Source organism: Lactuca serriola, chromosome 1, assembly GCF_051521515.1.
Source record: "Lactuca serriola cultivar US96UC23 chromosome 1, Lser_US96UC23_V15, whole genome shotgun sequence".
Lineage (NCBI taxonomy): Eukaryota > Viridiplantae > Streptophyta > Magnoliopsida > Asterales > Asteraceae > Lactuca > Lactuca serriola.
This window is the reverse complement of record NC_136408.1, coordinates 129,485,937-129,511,701: the sequence shown is the minus strand read 5'-3', so window position 1 is coordinate 129,511,701 and position 25,765 is coordinate 129,485,937.

The following is a 25,765-nucleotide window of genomic DNA, read 5'->3' as shown; positions in this document are numbered from 1 at the left end:
GTTGTGGCGCAGCTGCCAGTGCTCATCTATAGGGTACTAGGTCCACTGCTGCCAATGTATACCTATAGGGCACTAGGTCCGTACTACTAATGTTCCTCTATTTCAGCTTTTATCCATCATCATTCCTCTACCCATGTTTTACCCAACATATTTTGTAGATATAAAATACTTTATACAGTTTACATCATTTAAAACATGTATAAAAATCTTTCACCAGCATAGACAACAAGTATTCAGACAATATGCACACATAACACGTAATTTATATTAAAATACTTCATATCTATGTGTAAGATGAAAGAGACCATGCACTCACCTGATTAGGTGGTGATTCCGAACTCAGACAGCACTTCGTTATCTCAAAACAATTTTCCTCGACAAAACCTAGTATCAATACCACTAGGGTTTAGTTTTTAACGTTAACCACGACTAATTAATAGTCTAGCTATTATTACTATTATATAAGCGTTAAATAACACTCAATATAACTCATAATAATAGCCCAAATAATTATTTTAAGGTCCTAATAATGTTACTATAATTAAATAAAATCTATATTAAATATAGTATAGGCGTAGCTCACTTACAGCGAGTTTTTATTAAAAATCGGGCTTTGCTGGAGTAGCGTTTCCAAGCCGAAAGCTTTTCTTCTCGGAGCCGTCGGGCGCTCCGGGGCTTTCTTCTCGTGCTAGGGAGGTTCCGTAGACTTGGGAGGGGTTTAGGGAGGCTAGAGAGAAGTTAGAGAGAGAAAGAGAGGCTTATGGTGTGAAGAAAATATGAGGAGTTCACCCTTGTATTTATAGGAGTTTTATAGTAAAGTAGTCTCTAAGCTTCGTCCGTAACTTTTGCATACGAGCTCCATTTTTGTCTGTCTTTTTACCATTGAGTTCCTATTAATGAGATCTTCAACTTTCATTTAGACCTCGTTGGCTAATTCTCATTCTATCTCGGATTTACAAAACTGTATCGAATTCGCCGCGCTCGAAAAGTAGGGACTAAGCTTCGTCCATAACTTTCGCATACGAGCTCCATTTTTGTCTGTCTTTTTACCGTTGAGTTCCTATTAATGAGATCTTCAACTCTCATTTAGACCTCGTTGGCTAATTCTCATTCTATCTCGGATTTACAAAACTGTATCGAATTCGCCGCGCTCGAAAAGTAGGGACTAAGCTTCGTCCATAACTTTTGCATACGAGCTCTATTATCGACGTTCTTTATATCCACAAGTTGGTATTTACGAGTACTACAACTTTCATTTAGATCCCGTCGGCTAAAAATCGACCGATCTAAAATTCAGATTTCGGGCTGTGCACTGCTATGCTAAATCTTAGAAAAATCATAACTTCCTCATACGAAGTCAGATTTGGGCGTTCTTTTTATCGATGTTCTTAGTTTAACATATTCTACGACTTTAGTTTAGATCGCTAAGGCTAAATCTCGCTCTATCGTAAATTCACTATTTACGCTTCCCGGTATCGTGCCGGTTCCGTCGCGAAACTTCAACGGGTCATAACTTCTTCGTTATAACTCGGTTTTCGGCGTTCTTTATATGTACGAAAACCTTGTAGCATACTCTAAAACTTGGTTAAGATTATTTATTCAAAATAATCTTTTGTCGAAAAGTCGTTTTCGACCCCTATTGCCTCTAATTTGACTAGCCCAGATTTGCGGGCGTTACAATTATCTCCCCCTTAGGATGATTACGTCCCGGAATCATCAACAAAACAGGGTCGTATAATGACTCCATACGTCATCTCTTCATCCTAGGTAATAATTATAACTTCTACATTCCTTCAATTCTATCTCTTAAACTCATTGACTGTAAGTGTACTCGATCATGCACCTGCTCTCTACCTCAGGTTAGACTCCAAATTATGACCTTCAAGTCACAATCTCGATCCCTGCTGGATAGGGACTTGAGATAAGTTCTTTTATTACTAATATAGATCGATGTGTCATATTCTAATGACCTATCATCGTATGTTGCAACACTTAGACTTAGGTCTCTTAGAGTTAAATTCTAAAACAGACTATGCCTTCCTTCATGTTCTAATGTAATATAATCACACTTTAACATTAGGCATTTCTAGCCACCAACTTCTTTAACAACGAGTGTGATACTTCTATTGATCGCTTTGATTTCAACCGTTTGGTTTAAGTCGGACGCTACATCAAACTTGGTTCTCTGAACCACACAACATACTCATCGTAGTCGGACTCGATTCGATATGACCACTAGGGTCGGAATATCAACAATCTTCTTAGTCATTACCGAAACGATGGTAACAACACACTTGAATAAAACGAAATCAATTACTAGCTTCTTGGTAACCTTGTGACTTTCCCTGATCCAAGTGTGAGTCCTGTGCTTCCGGTAGTATAGGCCTCTACTACCATCCACACCTACTCATACCCGTCCCAAGTATTGTCTCGCAGTTTTCCAAGTCACCATACAAGAAAATCACATAACAGTTTAACACATAAAATATGAAAACGAAGGTTTTATATTATTCCTTAAAATGTTTACATAGGTGTTCAAGTTCACCCTAAATTATGCCCCTAACAGGCTACATCGCGAGGTACTATCTACACGATTACTCCATAACTCGATCCTTGGATGTCAAGCGTTAACTCCTGAATCTTCGCATTGTCATCTGCTTCGTCAAGAATCATTTGAAATGTTCTCGCCTTTTTCTTTGGCGGCACATATGGCTTTGTAGCCCCCTCTCTCTTTGGGTAGTCTTGCTTTCCTTTTTGGACCTTGAAGATCCTTTAAACTTCCGCTTCTCTCCTGACTTATCTTTTTCTAGACCCTTTTCTCTTACCCGGGCCTCTACGTTCTTAGCTGCCCTAACAGCTGTTTTCAAGGTAGTTGCCATTTTGACCATTGGGCCAAAGTCAGTGGGCAGTCCGTTAGCAAACCTATCAATCTTGGAGAGTTTAGAAGGCACCAAGTAGGGGAATAGCTTCATCCTCTTGGTGAATGCGGTGGCATACTCATCAACACTCATCTTCCCTTTCTTCAGGTTCTGAAACTCGTTGTTTAGGTCTATCAGATCTATCTCCGAGCAGTACTGCATTTTCAACTGTTCCAAGAACTCTTCCCATGACATCCTTAAGGCTTCTCCTCGTGGCATCGTATCTGCCAATAGCTTCCACCAGCTCAAGACTCCAGTTTTCAGTTGTCTTACGGCGAAGACATTCTTCTGTTTCTCGCTACAGTCGCAGCTCTCAAACACCATTTCCATCTCGGAGATCCAATCCATAATCTCAACAGGCTTTGGGCTTCCTGAGAGACTTGGTGGTTTCGCACCCAAGAAATTCTTGTACATTCGCCCATCCTTGTCGTTTCTCCTCTCCAGGCCATCTTGAGTCCCCACTTGACTCACTTGGCGACTGTAGTTCCCTTCCTCCGATTGCTCGGGAATTAGCTCAGGTTGCTCAGTGGGCATAGTAGGTTCGTCCCTATTCGACATCCTCCTCATTTCTTCCCTTTATTCAGTTAGCATAGCCCGAATCATGGCTTGAACTCTAGCCATCGTGACTGGCTCAGGTGCAACTTCTTCTACAACAGGTATTTGCTGAACCACTAGGGGTTGGTTCCTATTCTCATTTGCATTCACGTTTCTGCTACGGGTCCTTGCCATCTTGATCTATACACCGAATAAGGTGAATCTAGACCTTTACTTAGGATTGACGTTTAAATCATCCTTATCACTCCGAAACGTTTACATGCTAGTTCTAATATCGTAGTCGTACGTTTAGAATCCTAAACATATAAGGTTTCCAGATCCGGTCGGCAACAGACCATAGATCCGAACAAATAACAGCATATCAGGCACAAGCATTTAGCACATAAAAGCATTTTAGGCACAATTCCTAAAATAAGCTAGTGCTCACACCTCACAATCATCGCTTAGCATTCTAAGTTTAAGTCTAGAAATAAATCCATATTCCTAGTTCGCTTAAACTAATGCTCTGATACCAACTGTGACATCCCCATTTTCACGGCCAGAAAAGACCGATGTTGTTTATGCTTTATAAAAATCAGAGTACTTCATTTTATAAAAATGTTGCGGAATTTGTTCCCAGAAAAACATGGTAAATACGTTATTAAAACATTTTCGAAGAAATGTATTTATTTCATTTTAAAACGTTTGGGATGTCATCGTTAATACAGAAACATAAGCATAAACAGAACTTACAATTATTTACACTAGTGATCAACATCTCTTTAAATCTCTCAGTGTAATGTCACTTCATATCAACACCTGTGATATAAATAAACTGAGTGGGTCAGATTGGGAAACCTGGTAAGTACATAGGGTTTTCAACCCACAATAATATAATTATTATGTTTAAACAATCAAACAATCAACCCAATTACCCATCCCCATTATCTTCTTTATTCTTAAGGATCTACCCTAAGAATCAGCTATTTCTCATTCATTCATTCCTAAGGATCATCCTAAGGAAACAACATGAAGTCCATTGTTGCCAATGACACATTGGTCAAGCGCAGCTGCTAATATTGTCACTTAGGCTCAGCTGCCAGAATTAGGACATTTTCTATGAGGCGCTTCTGCCGGTATTGACCTTTAAACACTACTTTCATGGTCATAAGGCTCCCTATTAGGCGCAGCTGCCGATACTATCCTTAGAGCGCAGCTGCTAGGACGTTTACCGTAGATCTAAATCATCTACGGGTTGTGGCGCAGCTGCCAGTGCTCATCTATAGGGTACTAGGTCCACTGCTGCCAATGTATACCTATAGGGCACTAGGTCCGTACTACTAATGTTCCTCTATTTCAGCTTTTATCCATCATCATTCCTCTACCCATGTTTTACCCAACATATTTTGTAGATATAAAATACTTTATACAGTTTACATCATTTAAAACATGTATAAAAATCTTTCACCAGCATAGACAACAAGTATTCAGACAATATGCACACATAACACGTAATTTATATTAAAATACTTCATATCTATGTGTAAGATGAAAGAGACCATGCACTCACCTGATTAGGTGGTGATTCCGAACTCAGACAGCACTTCGTTATCTCAAAACAATTTTCCTCGACAAAACCTAGTATCAATACCACTAGGGTTTAGTTTTTAACGTTAACCACGACTAATTAATAGTCTAGCTATTATTACTATTATATAAGCGTTAAATAACACTCAATATAACTCATAATAATAGCCCAAATAATTATTTTAAGGTCCTAATAATGTTACTATAATTAAATAAAATCTATATTAAATATAGTATAGGCGTAGCTCACTTACAGCGAGTTTTTATTAAAAATCGGGCTTTGCTGGAGTAGCGTTTCCAAGCCGAAAGCTTTTCTTCTCGGAGCCGTCGGGCGCTCCGGGGCTTTCTTCTCGTGCTAGGGAGGTTCCGTAGACTTGGGAGGGGTTTAGGGAGGCTAGAGAGAAGTTAGAGAGAGAAAGAGAGGCTTATGGTGTGAAGAAAATATGAGGAGTTCACCCTTGTATTTATAGGAGTTTTATAGTAAAGTAGTCTCTAAGCTTCGTCCGTAACTTTTGCATACGAGCTCCATTTTTGTCTGTCTTTTTACCATTGAGTTCCTATTAATGAGATCTTCAACTTTCATTTAGACCTCGTTGGCTAATTCTCATTCTATCTCGGATTTACAAAACTGTATCGAATTCGCCGCGCTCGAAAAGTAGGGACTAAGCTTCGTCCATAACTTTCGCATACGAGCTCCATTTTTGTCTGTCTTTTTACCGTTGAGTTCCTATTAATGAGATCTTCAACTCTCATTTAGACCTCGTTGGCTAATTCTCATTCTATCTCGTATTTACAAAACTGTATCGAATTCGCCGCGCTCGAAAAGTAGGGACTAAGCTTCGTCCATAACTTTTGCATACGAGCTCTATTATCGACGTTCTTTATATCCACAAGTTGGTATTTACGAGTACTACAACTTTCATTTAGATCCCGTCGGCTAAAAATCGACCGATCTAAAATTCAGATTTCGGGCTGTGCACTGCTATGCTAAATCTTAGAAAAATCATAACTTCCTCATACGAAGTCAGATTTGGGCGTTCTTTTTATCGATGTTCTTAGTTTAACATATTCTACGACTTTAGTTTAGATCGCTAAGGCTAAATCTCGCTCTATCGTAAATTCACTATTTACGCTTCCCGGTATCGTGCCGGTTCCGTCGCGAAACTTCAACGGGTCATAACTTCTTCGTTATAACTCGGTTTTCGGCGTTCTTTATATGTACGAAAACCTTGTAGCATACTCTAAAACTTGGTTAAGATTATTTATTCAAAATAATCTTTTGTCGAAAAGTCGTTTTCGACCCCTATTGCCTCTAATTTGACTAGCCCAGATTTGCGGGCGTTACAATTATCTCCCCCTTAGGATGATTACGTCCCGGAATCATCAACAAAACAGGGTCGTATAATGACTCCATACGTCATCTCTTCATCCTAGGTAATAATTATAACTTCTACATTCCTTCAATTCTATCTCTTAAACTCATTGACTGTAAGTGTACTCGATCATGCACCTGCTCTCTACCTCAGGTTAGACTCCAAATTATGACCTTCAAGTCACAATCTCGATCCCTGCTGGATAGGGACTTGAGATAAGTTCTTTTATTACTAATATAGATCGATGTGTCATATTCTAATGACCTATCATCGTATGTTGCAACACTTAGACTTAGGTCTCTTAGAGTTAAATTCTAAAACAGACTATGCCTTCCTTCATGTTCTAATGTAATATAATCACACTTTAACATTAGGCATTTCTAGCCACCAACTTCTTTAACAACGAGTGTGATACTTCTATTGATCGCTTTGATTTCAACCGTTTGGTTTAAGTCGGACGCTACATCAAACTTGGTTCTCTGAACCACACAACATACTCATCGTAGTCGGACTCGATTCGATATGACCACTAGGGTCGGAATATCAACAATCTTCTTAGTCATTACCGAAACGATGGTAACAACACACTTGAATAAAACGAAATCAATTACTAGCTTCTTGGTAACCTTGTGACTTTCCCTGATCCAAGTGTGAGTCCTGTGCTTCCGGTAGTATAGGCCTCTACTACCATCCACACCTACTCATACCCGTCCCAAGTATTGTCTCGCAGTTTTCCAAGTCACCATACAAGAAAATCACATAACAGTTTAACACATAAAATATGAAAACGAAGGTTTTATATTATTCCTTAAAATGTTTACATAGGTGTTCAAGTTCACCCTAAATTATGCCCCTAACAGGCTACATCGCGAGGTACTATCTACACGATTACTCCATAACTCGATCCTTGGATGTCAAGCGTTAACTCCTGAATCTTCGCATTGTCATCTGCTTCGTCAAGAATCATTTGAAATGTTCTCGCCTTTTGCTTTGGCGGCACATATGGCTTTGTAGCCCCCTCTCTCTTTGGGTAGTCTTGCTTTCCTTTTTGGACCTTGAAGATCCTTTAAACTTCCGCTTCTCTCCTGACTTATCTTTTTCTAGACCCTTTTCTCTTACCCGGGCCTCTACGTTCTTAGCTGCCCTAACAGCTGTTTTCAAGGTAGTTGCCATTTTGACCATTGGGCCAAAGTCAGTGGGCAGTCCGTTAGCAAACCTATCAATCTTGGAGAGTTTAGAAGGCACCAAGTAGGGGAATAGCTTCATCCTCTTGGTGAATGCGGTGGCATACTCATCAACACTCATCTTCCCTTTCTTCAGGTTCTGAAACTCGTTGTTTAGGTCTATCAGATCTATCTCCGAGCAGTACTGCATTTTCAACTGTTCCAAGAACTCTTCCCATGACATCCTTAAGGCTTCTCCTCGTGGCATCGTATCTGCCAATAGCTTCCACCAGCTCAAGACTCCAGTTTTCAGTTGTCTTACGGCGAAGACATTCTTCTGTTTCTCGCTACAGTCGCAGCTCTCAAACACCATTTCCATCTCGGAGATCCAATCCATAATCTCAACAGGCTTTGGGCTTCCTGAGAGACTTGGTGGTTTCGCACCCAAGAAATTCTTGTACATTCACCCATCCTTGTCGTTTCTCCTCTCCAGGCCATCTTGAGTCCCCACTTGACTCACTTGGCGACTGTAGTTCCCTTCCTCCGATTGCTCGGGAATCAGCTCAGGTTGCTCAGTGGGCATAGTAGGTTCGTCCCTATTCGACATCCTCCTCATTTCTTCCCTTTATTCAGTTAGCATAGCCCGAATCATGGCTTGAACTCTAGCCATCGTGACTGGCTCAGGTGAAACTTCTTCTACAACAGGTATTTGCTGAACCACTAGGGGTTGGTTCCTATTCTCATTTGCATTCACGTTTCCGCTACGGGTCCTTGCCATCTTGATCTATACACCGAATAAGGTGAATCTAGACCTTTACTTGGGATTGACGTTTAAATCATCCTTATCACTCCGAAACGTTTACATGCTAGTTCTAATATCGTAGTCGTACGTTTAGAATCCTAAACATATAAGGTTTCCAGATCCGGTCGGCAACAGACCATAGATCCGAACAAATAACAGCATATCAGGCACAAGCATTTAGCACATAAAAGCATTTTAGGCACAATTCCTAAAATAAGCTAGTGCTCACACCTCACAATCATCGCTTAGCATTCTAAGTTTAAGTCTAGAAATAAATCCATATTCCTAGTTCGCTTAAACTAATGCTCTGATACCAACTGTGACATCCCCATTTTCACGGCCAGAAAAGACCGATGTTGTTTATGCTTTATAAAAATCAGAGTACTTCATTTTATAAAAATGTTGCGGAATTTGTTCCCAGAAAAACATGGTAAATACGTTATTAAAACATTTTCGAAGAAATGTATTTATTTCATTTTAAAACGTTTGGGATGTCATCGTTAATACAGAAACATAAGCATAAACAGAACTTACAATTATTTATACTAGTGATCAACATCTCTTTAAATCTCTCAGTGTAATGTCACTTCATATCAACACCTGTGATATAAATAAACTGAGTGGGTCAGGTTGGGAAACCTGGTGAGTACATAGGGTTTTCAACCCACAATAATATAATTATTATGTTTAAACAATCAAACAATCAACCCAATTACCCATCCCCATTATCTTCTTTATTCTTAAGGATCTACCCTAAGAATCAGCTATTTCTCATTCATTCATTCCTAAGGATCATCCTAAGGAAACAACATGAAGTCCATTGTTGCCAATGACACATTGGTCAAGCGCAGCTGCTAATATTGTCACTTAGGCTCAGCTGCCAGAATTAGGACATTTTCTATGAGGCGCTTCTGCCGGTATTGACCTTTAAACACTACTTTCATGGTCATAAGGCTCCCTATTAGGCGCAGCTGCCGATACTATCCTTAGAGCGCAGCTGCTAGGACGTTTACCGTAGATCTAAATCATCTACGGGTTGTGGCGCAGCTGCCAGTGCTCATCTATAGGGTACTAGGTCCACTGCTGCCAATGTATACCTATAGGGCACTAGGTCCGTACTACTAATGTTCCTCTATTTCAGCTTTTATCCATCATCATTCCTCTACCCATGTTTTACCCAACATATTTTGTAGATATAAAATACTTTATACAGTTTACATCATTTAAAACATGTATAAAAATCTTTCACCAGCATAGACAACAAGTATTCAGACAATATGCACACATAACACGTAATTTATATTAAAATACTTCATATCTATGTGTAAGATGAAAGAGACCATGCACTCACCTGATTAGGTGGTGATTCCGAACTCAGACAGCACTTCGTTATCTCAAAACAATTTTCCTCGACAAAACCTAGTATCAATACCACTAGGGTTTAGTTTTTAACGTTAACCACGACTAATTAATAGTCTAGCTATTATTACTATTATATAAGCGTTAAATAACACTCAATATAACTCATAATAATAGCCCAAAAAATTATTTTAAGGTCCTAATAATGTTACTATAATTAAATAAAATCTATATTAAATATAGTATAGGCGTAGCTCACTTACAACGAGTTTTTATTAAAAATCGGGCTTTGCTGGAGTAGCGTTTCCAAGCCGAAAGCTTTTCTTCTCGGAGCCGTCGGGCGCTCCGGGGCTTTCTTCTCGTGCTAGGGAGGTTCCGTAGACTTGGGAGGGGTTTAGGGAGGCTAGAGAGAAGTTAGAGAGAGAAAGAGAGGCTTATGGTGTGAAGAAAATATGAGGAGTTCACCCTTGTATTTATAGGAGTTTTATAGTAAAGTAGTCTCTAAGCTTCGTCCGTAACTTTTGCATACGAGCTCCATTTTTGTCTGTCTTTTTACCATTGAGTTCCTATTAATGAGATCTTCAACTTTCATTTAGACCTCGTTGGCTAATTCTCATTCTATCTCGGATTTACAAAACTGTATCGAATTCGCCGCGCTCGAAAAGTAGGGACTAAGCTTCGTCCATAACTTTCGCATACGAGCTCCATTTTTGTCTGTCTTTTTACCGTTGAGTTCCTATTAATGAGATCTTCAACTCTCATTTAGACCTCGTTGGCTAATTCTCATTCTATCTCGTATTTACAAAACTGTATCGAATTCGCCGCGCTCGAAAAGTAGGGACTAAGCTTCGTCCATAACTTTTGCATACGAGCTCTATTATCGACGTTCTTTATATCCACAAGTTGGTATTTACGAGTACTACAACTTTCATTTAGATCCCGTCGGCTAAAAATCGACCGATCTAAAATTCAGATTTCGGGCTGTGCACTGCTATGCTAAATCTTAGAAAAATCATAACTTCCTCATACGAAGTCAGATTTGGGCGTTCTTTTTATCGATGTTCTTAGTTTAACATATTCTACGACTTTAGTTTAGATCGCTAAGGCTAAATCTCGCTCTATCGTAAATTCACTATTTACGCTTCCCGGTATCGTGCCGGTTCCGTCGCGAAACTTCAACGGGTCATAACTTCTTCGTTATAACTCGGTTTTCGGCGTTCTTTATATGTACGAAAACCTTGTAGCATACTCTAAAACTTGGTTAAGATTATTTATTCAAAATAATCTTTTGTCGAAAAGTCGTTTTCGACCCCTATTGCCTCTAATTTGACTAGCCCAGATTTGCGGGCGTTACAGAACCCTCGCATACGTGTCCGAAGCTCCTGCTGCCGCGTGTCTCGCCTGATGACTCCTCTTCTAAGCCGACTTCGGATCTCACCCTATAAATAGAGGGCTTGCGAGATCTTTCGGCTACTTTTGGAAAATGGCTATTTTTCACCCCTTTTTCAATATTTTAGCCATTTTCGCTTCCCCCGATGCCCCGAGATCATTTCCAACACCCGTAACAAGTCCCGGAGTGCCCGAAGGCCCGAAAAATTTATCTTTTCGGTTTTGAAGCCCGACCTTTCGCAGAGCCCGGTTTCTTAATAAAACTCCCGGTTTTATTAAAAACGATCGTTTTAGGAAACGAATTGCTGCCCGATTATCATCAAATCATGTGAGTGTATATTCACTTTCAATTTACACATAGATATGAAGTATTTACCTTAAAATACGTGTTACGTGTAAATATATTAATTGTTTATTTGAGGTGACTGTTGTGTTGATATTCTATACAAGTTTTAAACTGTATATATATATTTATCTACAAATATGTTGGGTAGAACATGGGTAGATAGTTGGTGTGTGATAAAATAAAGTGATGAGAGGTATCGATGTTTAAGATGATCTAGTCATCTAACAAAGTATAGACAACGGCCACAGACTATTTTAGATAGTCTGGTGGAACGTTAGTAGACTCGTAATCGGTACGTATGTTTGACCTATATGTTCATAAAGTGTTCTTGAACTATATGTTCCTTAGGTGTTTTTGAACTATGTGTTCATCCGTTAATTCTTCTTTTTGACACTATTACGTGTCGGGGTACGGGAGCGTACAAGAGTACTTTATTAGTATTTTCCCTATGCTTTTATTTTGAAGAGATTTGGAGTCTTCGTTTCTTTTCTGAAGTGATCGGACGAGCTTCATGAGTCAGTGTTTTCCTTTCCGATGTCGGATAGGGGTGAGTCTGGGGGTTCAGACCACAGCCTAGGCATTAGTCAGTGTTTTCCTTTCCATTATCGGATAGGGTGCGTCTGGGGGTTATATACCTCACGATATTCAGACCACAGCCTAGGAAAAGTTCGATGCTGGATAGGGTGCGTCTGGGGGTTATATACCTCACGATATTCAGACAACAGCCTAGGCATTGATAACTACCCCTGACTTAATTGTCTTGTGGTTCTTTCTTTTACGAACAAAGGTTCGTAGTTAAACTTAGTCCATTCATTAATATCTTTATCGATCCTTGTTTGCTGCTAGAGGATTTCTGAAGCAGTTTAGTTAGTTAGTTGTTCATATCCATCCTTTAGGCTAGCTCTAGTAAGATCACTATATAAAGTTAGTATGTGGGGATCGATGTTGTTAGTTCCTATTGAGTAAACCTTGGTGACGATGTGACGTCATGCCGATTAGATAAATCTTGGCGACGATGTGACTTCGTGCCTATTTGACATAAACTGTTGAAGAAAAAGAATGTTGTCACCCCGGTGTTTGTTTTATTTAACATAAATTGCTGAGAAAGCAATGTTGTCACCCTTTGACATAAATTGTTGAGGAAAGCAATGTTGTCACCCTTAATGAAAATCCTTAGGCTAGGTTCCTTGTGATAGTTGTTTTAGGGACGTAACGTGAGGATAACGGGAATGGGTAATTAGGGTAATTTGGTTGACTGATTGATGTTTAAACATAATAAATTTATGTATTGTGGGTTGAAAACCCTATATGCTCACCAGGCTTCCAAGCCTGACCCACTCAGCTTTTTATGATTACAGGTAGTGGACCCCGAGCATAGTCGGATGATGATGATGAGTGATTTTGGATTATAGGCCATTAGTTATAAATAACTGTTGTAAGGCTTATAATGTCTTGTTTATGCTTTTGATCTGTATCGGAACATGACATCCCGAGGTTTTGTTATGAAATAAAAATATATATTTCTTAAAGCAAGGTTTTGATAAATTTTTATCATGTTTGACTTTGGGAACAAATTCCGCAACACTTTTAGTGAAATGATTACTCTGATTTTATTTTAAAAAGCATAAACGAAATCGGTCTTTTCTGGCCGTGAAATTGGGGATGTCACATAAACAATATCATAGTGTAATCCCAAAGATCTCATGTGCGGAAACATAGTGTGATGTGCTGCAATCATGTCGGCTGTTTTCCTCTCGAAGAAGAAGTACATGAAACCAAAACTGCAAACTGTAGGCATAAAGCTTAGTGAGTTCCCCCATCATACCATATAACCACATACTGCCAGGCATATCTGGGTGCCCGACCTACCCCTTCGGTCTGTCCGACCAGATACTACCGAGCATATCTAAGTGCTGGCCTCCCCTTCGGTCTATCAGACTGAATACTGCCAAGCATATATGGGTGCTGGCCTCCCCTTCGGTCTGTCCGATTGGATACATGGTCTACTTTTCCCCTACCACTACCACACAATATCATAGCATACTAGCACATATGATAGTTTATTTTATTTCCTTCTTTTTATTACTTTATTTTAGATTTTTTAGGTCTTTTTTATTAGTATTGCATTTTATATTATTTATTTTCTTTATCATCGATCGTATCAGGTACTTTTTATTTTGCATAAGGTATTTTGTAGGGTTTTGGAGCTTGTTGCGGTTGTGGATTAGCTTGGAGACGGGCTTTGTGGGCTTTCGAGGCATTATTGGGCTTTACGGATCCATCAAAGGAGATTTGGGCTTAAAAAGTTGAAGACTTGGATGAAGTGGGCTTGTGGAGATGGGTCATGGATTCTTATTTTGGGGTTGGACTATCCATATTTGAAGCTTGAAGATGATTGGCCAAATTTGAATCATGTGAGGTATGGAGGGGACCAAGGAAATCTTGAGTAGTGGAGTGGTATATGTGACATCCCATTTTCACGGCCATAAAAGACCGATTTTGTTTATGCTTAGTTTAAAAATCAGAGTAACATTTTTAAAGAAAAAGTGTTGTGGAATTTGTTCCAAAAAGATAATATGATAAAGATTTATCAAAGCATTTCCAAAGAAATGTATTTCGTTAAAAAACCTTGGGATGTCATGTTCGATACAGATGAAAAACATAAACAGTACAATATAAGCCTTACAACATTTATTCATATCTACAGGCCTATAATTCATAATCCGTCATCAAAACATCACATCTATGCTCGTGTGCCACTACCTGTAATACAAGAAACTGAGTGGTTCAGGCTTGGGAGCCTGGTGAGCACATATGGTTTTCAACCCACAATAAATAAGTTTGTTAATTTCATCAACCAACAATAACCCGATTACCCGTTCCCGTTATCTTCACTTTACGTCCCTAAAATACCTATCATAAGGGACCCACCCTAAGGATCATCATCAGGATGGACACTACTACTAAGAGGGTTCCTTAACAATAAATGTCCTTAAGGAAACCATGAGGTGGATGGAGTACACCAGTGAACACGTCGTTCACAAACACCTACAAGTTGCGAGTCTGCTAACGTTCCACTGGACCGTGTAGAAGACTTCGTGGTTGTCATCTATACTCCGCTAGATGATTGGATCAACATCAACATCGAGGTCTCTCATCATTTTATTTCATCACTCACCAACTATTACATCTACCCATGTTTTACCCAACACAATTTGTAGATATAAAATACAAATACATTTTAAATCATTTAAAACATGTATAATATCGTTCATCCAGCATAGACAACAAGTATTCAAATAATATTGTCACACCCCCAAACCATGGATGGCGGAAACGTCTAGGGGTGGGTATGACTTCATCTGTAGTATCATGACAATGAGTACAGTAGTGGCCAAATCATACATAACCAACATAAATATAATTGAAAAAATTACACCATTGTATGAGATTACATGTTTCTAAATCAATTACATTATGCTGACAAAATCAATTGTTTGACGTCTTAATGTCCCATCCACAAAAGCATGTTGGATTACCTGTTTCACTGATTTCCTGAGAATACAAGTAGTTTTGAAAGAGTGTCAACAATTAAGTTGGTGAGTTCATAAGCTTTTGGATGCTGAGTTCGAAAACCCATGTTTGTAAATGTAATGAATTCTCAAGAAAAATCCAATATTTTCCTTATAAAATGTTTTGTATTCTTAAATGTCAAGATCGAAATGTATAAGTAAATTTCCATACTTATAATAGTAAATGCAAGTTTAAATCAACATAAACTCATTTAGTGTAGTCTTAAGTGCCAAGACCAAAATGTTTGAGTAAATTTACATACTTATAGTAGTAAATGCAATTTTAAATCAACATAAACTCGTTTAATGTGGTCTTAAATGCCAAGACTGAAGTATATTCAATTTTAGATAATTAAAAACCCATTTTAAGTATATTTTTCCTGTAAACTTTAAGTGTTGTTAACTCCCTATGTGAGTCGCTATAACCATACTACGACTAATTGAACCTGCTAAAACGTTCTTCAGATGTTGAAATGTTATGACATTTTTCACCCGTAGACATGCAGGTCCCACTGTAGCTAGCAACAATGTGTGGGGTATCAATCCCAATATAGATCTATATACAACCATCACGCTCTCCCAACAAGAGACTCTGGTTATAACTGTCACGAATTTTAACCCGGACTCTAAGATTACAATGAAGTAATTTCTCACAATTTATGTTAACAAGTTTACGTGTAGTACAATTAAAAACCCTTTTCTGTGGTGGATGTGAATTCCCTTTTGGGTAGTAGGTTTGTAATGTAAAAATCCATAAACTATTCCTATTATAGTTTATCGCACGTGTTTGAAGTATATGGAAAACCCTTATCATGAATGTCTAATTTCTGTTTACGATGTTAAACTAACAAGAAACATATTCTACATATAGAAACTTATTATTATACACTTTTCTCAATGTGCTACAAAGTGTTATTAGTATTGAAATTTGTTTAGCTAGTTTTCGACTTTTTTGCACTGTTTTAGAAATATCAAAGAAAAATCGTATGAAGCCGAAAACTAAATCCGTGAACACTGAGAGTTTAGAAAATATGCCTAGTTTGTTCATAATTTTTATCATGATTTTTAGGGACATTTAACATGTGTGAAAATGCTCAACTTCATAGACTAGTCCGAAGTTGTCGCTAAAATGATAGACAGTTTTGTAAAAATCACCATAAATTGTAGAAAAATCGTGTTGACTTGTGCAAGTAATCATTAGAAAGGTATAAACCTGAACTATTTGCACCTTGTACAGTTTTGAAAACTAAAAAGTTTAAGATGTTCAAAATTGTCCTTGAATGGAACTAAACTTTCCGAATGAAAGCTGATGTTTGAGTTTATGTATTAACTTGTATTACCCCCCCCCCCCACCCCTAAAACTTGAAGAAAACGTAAAAATGTTGGGGGTATGAACTCACCTTGTGTGATTTCTTTGAGATGAACGACGAAGGAGATGAAGTTCCAAGTCCAGAATTGTCACACCCCAAAACCGGAACGGCGGAAACGTTCTGGGGTGGATGACTTCATGTCAAGTATCACAACATATGTAGTATAGTAATCAAAGTACAACAACCATTCCATTAATAGTAATAGTTTTACATAAGTTACATTGCATAGAGACATTAAAGTACTACAAGTAATAATATAGGTGCAGCTTGGTACTAGGCTGTCTCCACAAAAGCTCCTGGGATGTACCTGTCTAATGCTGACCTGAGAATACAAGTTATTTTGAAAGCGAATATCAACATTTTTATAAATGTTGGTGAGTTCATAAGTATTTAGTGTCGTTTGTGTAAATAAGCATTTTCATCAAAATAACTTTATAAAAAGTAGTAGTTTAGAATCTTCGGTGTATTAGAGTCCTTTCCAGAAAATCCTATATTTTCTAATTAAAAGCAGTCTTCTACCAAGACTCGACAGTGTTATGTTTTACAGAGTACTTTTCCTTGAAATACTATCAGTACCAAAATACGGTATTTGACTTTAAAGAAAGTAGGAGAAATCTCTAGTAAAAAAAATACTAGGGGAAAATACATATGCCTCAGCAAAAAAGAGTGCTGACTAAGGCAAAAGAAATCATAGACTCCAGGAGAGTATCGAATGAACGACACGCCTGACTCAGTCTAACAAAAGGAAACACAGACCCCGGACGGTATCAAATGTACGATACGACTAGCAAGGTCTAAAACAAAGAAAACACAAACCCCAGACAATATCAAATGAAAGATACAGCTAGCAAGGTCTAAACAAAGAGACTCAGACCCCAGACAGTATCAAATGAAAGATACAGCTAGCAAGGTCTAAAAAAAGGAGTGATCCTAAGAGTGTGGTTTCAGAATACAGTGTTAATTCTCGTTACCTTAAGGCCATGAATTATAAGGTAAACATGGAGATACTCGTAACCATACTGATCGACACTAGAGTACTTGACGCCCTGCAAGCGTCGGAATAAATATGACATTTGTCACCCCTTGGCTTGGTAGGCCGTGGACTGTAGCTAGTAGTCCGGGTGCGGGGGTGTTAATCCCATATAGATTTATACACACAATGCCCGCTCTCCCTACAGGAGACTCTGGTCACCAACTCGACAACGGGGAGTTCCGCGTCTTCAAGATGTATCTCGTATAGTGGATTCTGATGTAAGTGCTGGACTAACGGTAGAGACTCACTACTGAACTGATCGATGTAAACCTTCATGTCTATACATGTATACATGATATATAATTAATATTTAAACGGCCTTCGGACGGATATCCGATACCCACCAGACAACATCCCAACGAGGAAAAGGAAATATGGCGAACTAGCCTTCCTAAGTCCTTTAAACATTATTTATATAACTATACAAGTACATGCATGCATTTAACGACGTAGAAACATTTAACGAAGTAGTAGCATTTAACTAAGTAGGAGCATTTAACGAAGTAGAAGCGTTTAACGAAGTAGAAGCGTTAACAAAGTAGAAGCGTTTAACAAAGTAGAAGCGTTAACAAAGTAGAAGCGTTTCACGAAGTAGAAGCGTTAACAAAGTAGAAGCGTTTAACAAAGTAGAAGCGTTAACAAAGTAGGAGCGTTTCACGAAGTAGAAGCGTTTAACGAAGTAGAAGCGTTAACAAAGTAGAAGCGTTTAACGAAGTAGTAGTATTTAACGAAGTAGAAGCATAACGAAGTGGTAGCATCTAACGAAGTAGAAGCATAACGAAATAGTAGTATTCTACGAAGTAGAAGCATAAAAGTATGAAAGAAAACTTTAACGAAAACTTTGAATCATGAATTGGTATCCTTTTGTAAAATAAGTTTTGAAAACCTTTAGAAATCCTTGAAAATCTTTCATAACAAGTTTTAAATATAGCTTTATAAGTAAAGAAAACCTTTGTTTAAAATACTCCTGTAACTGGTTTTAAAGTAAAACCTACAGCACGAGAGATAATTTGAGAAGAGATTTAAACAAGTAAAAACGTTTTGGAAAACCATCTATGGTATTATACTTGGTAAAACAACTGACAGTGTAATAAATCCTTGTGCATGCGGGTTATCAATCACATATGATTACTATGATAACTAGCATGTTTTAACTTGTATTCCCCGCCATAAAAGCATGTAAAAACATTTAAAAAGGTTAATTCAGGGGTATGAACTCACCTGTTGTAAGCGGATTGAACGAAAGTGCCGGTTGGGTGCTCGGTGTCAAGTAAAGACTTGAGCACCCTTAGTGACCTATTAACATACAATGACATATGTTTACATACAATTTGTAAATATAATACTAATTAAACATGTATACGCATCCTAAAGTGCGGAAAAACACTTTGGTTAAGTGCTAGGAGTGTCACGGGTAACATCTAAGGGTGTGTATGGCCTAAATAGGGAGTTTACTCTTCAAGAGTAACCTCTTTATAGAGTTTACGGCCCTAAGACCTTATCCTCATGATTTTACAGCCGTAAACTCATGGGTGGTGTGTTCTTTGATGCATTAAGGTCTTATAACACTTGTGGAACTAGGCTAGGTTCAATTCTAGTGCTTATGAAGGGCTTAAGGCCTCAAAATGACCATTTGAGGAGTTTACGCTCCATTGACACTCGTTGAGGAGTTTACAGCCATAAACACATGAGTTTATGGTCGTAAATTCATGTTGGTCCATTCCTTTTGTCGTTTGGTGGTTCTAACTCATGCATGCAAGGTTCTTGTCACTTTTATGAGCATAGGAAGGTGTTAAAGGCACTTAAACACCTTGGGAAGGTGTTTACGGTCTAAGGAGATGTTCTTGGGGAGTTTACTACCTTAAACACATGATTTTACGGTAGTAAACTCATTTTGTCCATGAATCCTATGTTTTGGTGTATCAACCGAAGGATTACAAGGCTCTAGGCACTCATGGAAGCTTTTAGAGGTGTTTAAGGGGTAGCTTAATACCTAAAAAGGTGTTTATGGTCCATGAATATGGGTTTAGGGTCTAAGGATGTTCTTAGACCGTAACCTCATGTTTACTCCCCTTTTGGTACTATTTTGGTGTTCTAATTCCTTTCGTGCAAGCCCTTAAGTCATTGCTAAGCACTAGAAGTGGTTTAGAAGGGTTTTTGAGCATTAAACCCCATTTATGAGTGTTTACGGTCCATGAAGATGTTCCTAGACCGTATACTCATGTTCTTGAGGGTTTTGGGTAATTTAAACACGAATTTGCAAGATCGATAAGATAAACAACAAGCTAGGAAGGTTTACTTACCGATTTGAAGCTCGAAGGGGCAATTTTTGACCAAAACCCGTTTTGTAGAGAGAGAAAGTAGAGAGAGAGTCTAAGGTGGGGAAAAAGGTGGGAATGAAACCCACTCAACCCTTATATAGGGTGGAGTGTATGGTCTGGTTAGGGTTCACCTGACACCAACCGCGAACGGGATTTTTCACGACTACCGTTAAACACGGCAACATTTTAAAATTATACCACCTAATTTTTGGTTCGCTTGACGAATATTATTTAAAATATTCCAACGGGTTTAAATCCGGTCAAAAATATTTTCGGGATAAATTGGCTAATTTTTGACATAATTAATTTCGACGTTAAAACTAGCGGAAATTTTTGGGTTGTCACAAGAATACTTGGTAAAAGCTTACGAGTTCGAAGATCCTATGGGCAAACATGATGAAATTCGTATAAGAAATTTGAGTCGTGAACTCATGAGTGAAGAACATTCAAGATCAATGATGAAGGACTTACCAAGATGAAATGAGGATGAGATTGCTTCCTGGATATTGTCAATTTCTAGATACATAAGAGTAAAACAGAAAATGTATTTTGAAGGATGTGCTTAGGGTTTATAGTAACGATTGAGGATTTACATGAGTGGATTTGTGTAAGAGAATCTGATGGAGTGTTGGAACAAAGATATGGATTTGCCTAGGCACTAGGGGAATAGTGTCAATAGGTTGTCATAGAGTGGTTATGGAGAAAGGGGTGTGTCATAACTTTTTGGAAAGTCAACCATCCCTTGGATAAAATTTTTCACAAAAGATACGATTCATAGTAAGGAGTTTCCCCTAGTTATGATTGAAACGATGATCCTTAGTTCGTTGTGGTGCGACCTGACTCCATAAGTTGGCTATAGGGGTGAGTCAGAATTTGATTAGCCAAATTCGAAGTCGATCAGCTAAGTTCGAAGTTTAGGCTCGGTTCTGGGTGGAGGTGGAGTAAGCAGCCTCCGGAATAGGCAGGTCCCTGATGAGGAGGACTCCGGTTGAGCTCTATGTTCCGTAGTACGTAGAGTTTTATGTTTCCAAAACCATCATGTTCCAGACTCAAATGGCCTCGGACCAGGAAGACCCTTTGTTTTGGGGGGGGGGGGGGGCAGGTTCTCCTTTGGTTTAGAGTCGTGTGGTTGAGGGAAGTTGGGCAAGAGGTCCCGAACTGAAGATGAATCTGGAACGAAAGGTAAATCTAGACCGAAAGGTGAATCCGGACCAAAAAGTGAATCCATACCAAAAGGTGAATCCGGATCGAAAGGTGAATCTGGATCGAAAGGTGAATACGGACCAAAAGGTGAATCCGGACCGAAAAGTGAATCCGGACCGAAAGGTGAATCCAGACCGAAAGGTGAATCCAGACCGACGGGCAACTTCGGTCCTAAAAGGCTTTGGCTCTTGGCTCTTGATAAGTTTGGTCCTTAGGGTTCGGTTTTTAAGAGGTTTCGGCCGTATATGGCTGTTTTTCACGCAACTTCCCGTTTTGAGTGGTTTTTGACTATGTTAAGGGTCAGAATGTCTCGAACTGATTATGAAAGGTTGAAACAGGTTTTAAAGAGGTATTTGGGAGAGATTGAGATAGAGTGAGGGTTATTAAGAGACACTACTAGAAAACAGCCTTTTACGACGCTCATTGCGCGTCGTAAAAGGCTCAGACGACGCGCAAATGCGTGTTAAGGAAGGCCCTGTCATAAAGAGAGATGACGCGCTTTTGCGCGTCGTCTATAGACGACGCGCATTTACGACGCGCAATTACGACGCACGTTTACGACACGCAATGTGTATCAAGGAAGGCCCTGTCATAAAGAAAGACGACACGCATTCGCGTGTCGTAACCTTACGACGTGCGTGTTAATGACACACAATGCGTATCAAGAAAGCCCCTGTCAAGAAAGGCCATGTCATAAATGAAGATGACACACATTTTTGCGTATCGTAAATTTAAATGTTTAAAAAAATATATTTATATATTTATTAATTTTAAAATTAAATTTTCATTTAATGTCTCATAATAGAAATAAAATACCATATACAAAAAATACAATTCATTGCATATAATTTAATGTCATACAATTCTATTTCTTACATTATATAAAATTACATTCATCTAATCTACTATGTGTTTCATACTAACAATTGAAATGAAGAATGCAACACTTGCATTTGCAGCATCATATCTCTTTCAGCTTGAGCTTTCGTTTCCTCTTCTAACTCCAGAGCTATTCGCTGTCATCAACCCTGTAAGGCACAACTTTGACATTTCCATTGGCATGATCCGCATATAGAGTAGATGTGATCTCTATAGCATTAAGCCCAGCATTCTTAGCTAATGTTTTTGGTATCATTTCAAAGCTATCTGCAAATTTTCCAATTGCATACTGAACTAATCTGCATCATATCAATCATCAATCAAAAAACAAATTTAGTAAAACATAAACTAATTATTCAGATTACCTACCATGTCTCCGAGAAAGAAAACTCCTTCAGTTTTCTTGCTAATTCAATTTCAGTGGCTGCAGCTCCAAGCATAATTCTACTGTCCTTGCATAAGGCTTAAAAAAATACAAGGAATAAAAATATAATTTATCCAAACAGTAATGCATTTTATCTTGTTACTAAACGCAAAAACAAGAAGCAACAAAATTATTAACTCTGACTTTAGGTTTTTCCTAAAAAAAATTCCTTTCATTTCCCAAACTGCCCTCTCATTGTTTTTGGTGAAAGAAAAAAGAAGGTCCATATTACCTTGTAAGTGTTTACACCATCATCAACAGCCCTTTCCAGATCATCAAGTATGCTATCTGTACTTCCACGCAGCAAAATAGTTGTCACAGAGTTCCCACCTTGTTCGTTTCTTACAACACTCACCTACACACAAAAAAAGCCGGGGCATTTTTGTCTTTATAAAAAACTATAATTTTTGTCCTCTTGACATCAGTCTTAGTCACCAATTCATCATTTGAATTGATGATCTAAACAATATAGAGAAATTCTAGGAGCATCTTATTAGTGCAGAGGAGTTAGGGGAATTTTGGGCATTTAATATTACTTGTTTGTGATGTTAGATAGTTAGGGCATTTTGGGCATTTCATAATAAATTGCTCATTGAAGAAGCAGGAAAAAAACACAGTGTACTTGGTACCAAAGAACATAATGTAAGCAGTACATAATACTCAAATACAAACAGGGCTGTTGTTCAGGAAACAGGAGCGCAAGCTCAAAACTAAAATCATTTGACTCCCAAAGCAACAGAATCAGGAAGAGAAGATGCGTATAAGTAGAAGATAAGAACCTTGGACTTTGGAGAATTGGAGAGCTGGAAAATCACATGGGTTCCCTCCTCTTCACCAGCATGGGACCCACTTGCGATTAGCTTCCCTACTAGTAAAATCAGTGCGAACATATTCCAGTCCAATGAAGGTAGTCAATCTAAAACGAAAAAAAATGAGATTATTACCCACGAAAATTGAGAAAAGATTATGATGTGAATATGACAAATTTACCCCAACAACCAATACTTTGAGAATAAACAATATTGAAGGCATATATTCTAGTAAGAGCACCTTGATATTCTTAAATGTTCTATAAGTTATGAAAAAAAATGTGGTAATGGGGAAAGAACTAAGAAGATAAGCATACCATGTCACCTGGTAGGTTACCATAGCCTGCCACGCATATAACTAGAGAAGAAATGATTAATGGCAAAATAGTCTTTTAGTATGAAAAGAGTGTAGGAAAAAAAATTCAAAAAGTATACTTTTTGAAGGATACACTTTCCCTTTGGGTTCTAGTGAATGGTATTGTAAGGGCCTGTTCCAAGCTCCATTAGAGGATTGCACTTTTTGTCAAAAATTGTCACCATTGCAGGCATAACTGTTGGCATGTCAAGGAAACAATATAAAAAACAGTAATTGTAGATACTAATGTTAAAAATGGTAAAAGAAAAATTATATCTTTCATTGGAGGACTCGATCTATGTAATGGTCGATACGATAATCCAAAGCATCCGATATTAAAACCCCGAGACACAATACACACAGACGACTTTCATAATCCTACTTTCACGGTATTCTATTTATAACTTTCCATTTAATCATTATAAACTATATTAAAAAATTCACACGATTTTAATATATCATTAGTGAATGATGTTTTATTTTTTAAAAATGGTAATAATCTTACAGGCTTATCCTAGAGAACCATGGCATGATTTACATAGTAAAATTGATGGTCCGGCTGCATATATATGATATTATGAAAAACATTGAGGAGAGATGGCTAAAGGCTTCAATAGCTAGTGGTGTAAAAAAATTGAAGGCTATGTATGATGATGCTTTAGTCCAAATAGACACTATGCCAGAGTTTTTAACTGTTAATGATGAACCTTACCTTAGTGATCAGGACCCTGAAGGCTGGCATGTACAGGTAAAAAATTGTAAATTGCAAAATTGGTCCCTGTGATATCCCAAAAAGTGCAGTTTAAGTCCTTTTTTTAGATGGAAGTTAACTCGAAGGACCAAATTTTCATGGAAGTTTCCTTTTTTGGACTGACCATGCAAATGAAAAAAGAAATGGACTCAAACTACACTTTTGGGGATATAACAGGGACCAATTTTGCAATTTACTCAAAAGGGCTTTATTTTTATTTATGCAGATTTTTCGTCCTATTGATTCAAATTCGGTTAAATGGTTCCCAAAAGATCCGAAAGAAGCTACAACCAAGGTGCACAATTAGAATGAATATATTCAATAAATGATAATGAAATGGTTATAAAGGTATTTATTGATAAATTTGTGTAAACAAAATTTGTTTTGTGGGAAGCATGTTCAACAATCTGTGCCGATTAAAATAAAAAAAAATTAACTTAAAAGTCTTAAAATGCTAGAGTAAATTAGTCTTTTAAAACTAACTATATACCTGCATACGCTGGCCACTTTCAACTTTTCCTGTAAAACTCAGCCCAACATTTTCAAGTTGTAATACCATATCAGGGTTCACCTGGTTCAAATTTAAATTTCAAATCATTAACATTAAGTTAATAAAGACAACATGGTGCAACTTCCAAATTTTTTCTTATGAAACAGTTAATACCCAATAACTTAATGTTGACATTGCTGTAAATATAATTGGGCAGATAATCCAAAGTAAAATGTTATAAACTTATAATGAAACAGATTTACTAATTTTTTTTTGTAGTGGGGACCTACACTTAAAAGTTTTTTTTTAAAAAAAAAAAACTTTGCAAAGTCTATTTTACAAAATGGGTGGTGATTTTGAGAAAAATGTTACAACACCACATTTTTTGACAATTTGGTGATTATGCCATAAAGCAATGCTTTCAAATTGTATATGTGTACCCAAGTTGTATACTTAATATTATCAGTTTAATAGTAACAGATATCCATAAAACAACATTACTATCTTTTAGATACAAAAATGGTTAATATATGATTAATAATTAGAAATTTAATGATAAACTAAGTTTTCTTAATTAAACATTGAAAACTTTTCTTAATAAAACATTGAAATATTATATTACCTTCAACTCTTCAAGAGAAAATCCACGGTCCTCCCTAAGTTTCATGTTGTACTTCGAGGTTTCACAAGGAACCTGAGGACAAAGTGATACAGCTGGCCTTGGAAATACTTTAACAACCTTTTGTTGCCTGGCTGTAGTAATCAATAAAATTAACTTAGGTTATGGTAAAATTAAGATGCAAAATCATTTGAAATATAAAGTAACAATTAGCTAATATATGTTTATGATTCGAAGAAAAGTTACCATTGCATCTCCTTGTTTGGGAAAACATTGTTCTGCTTAACCATCACTTCTACTACTACTCTGCAAATACACCATTATACTATCTATTTAAAATCACAAATCATCTACACATTGAGCACTGCCAAAGCAAATTTAATGTTTTCATAAGGCCTTGGACCAAAGTTGGAGAAAAATCTTTGTATCTTTGATGAAGCAATGAACATACCTGATTTACAGGAAAAT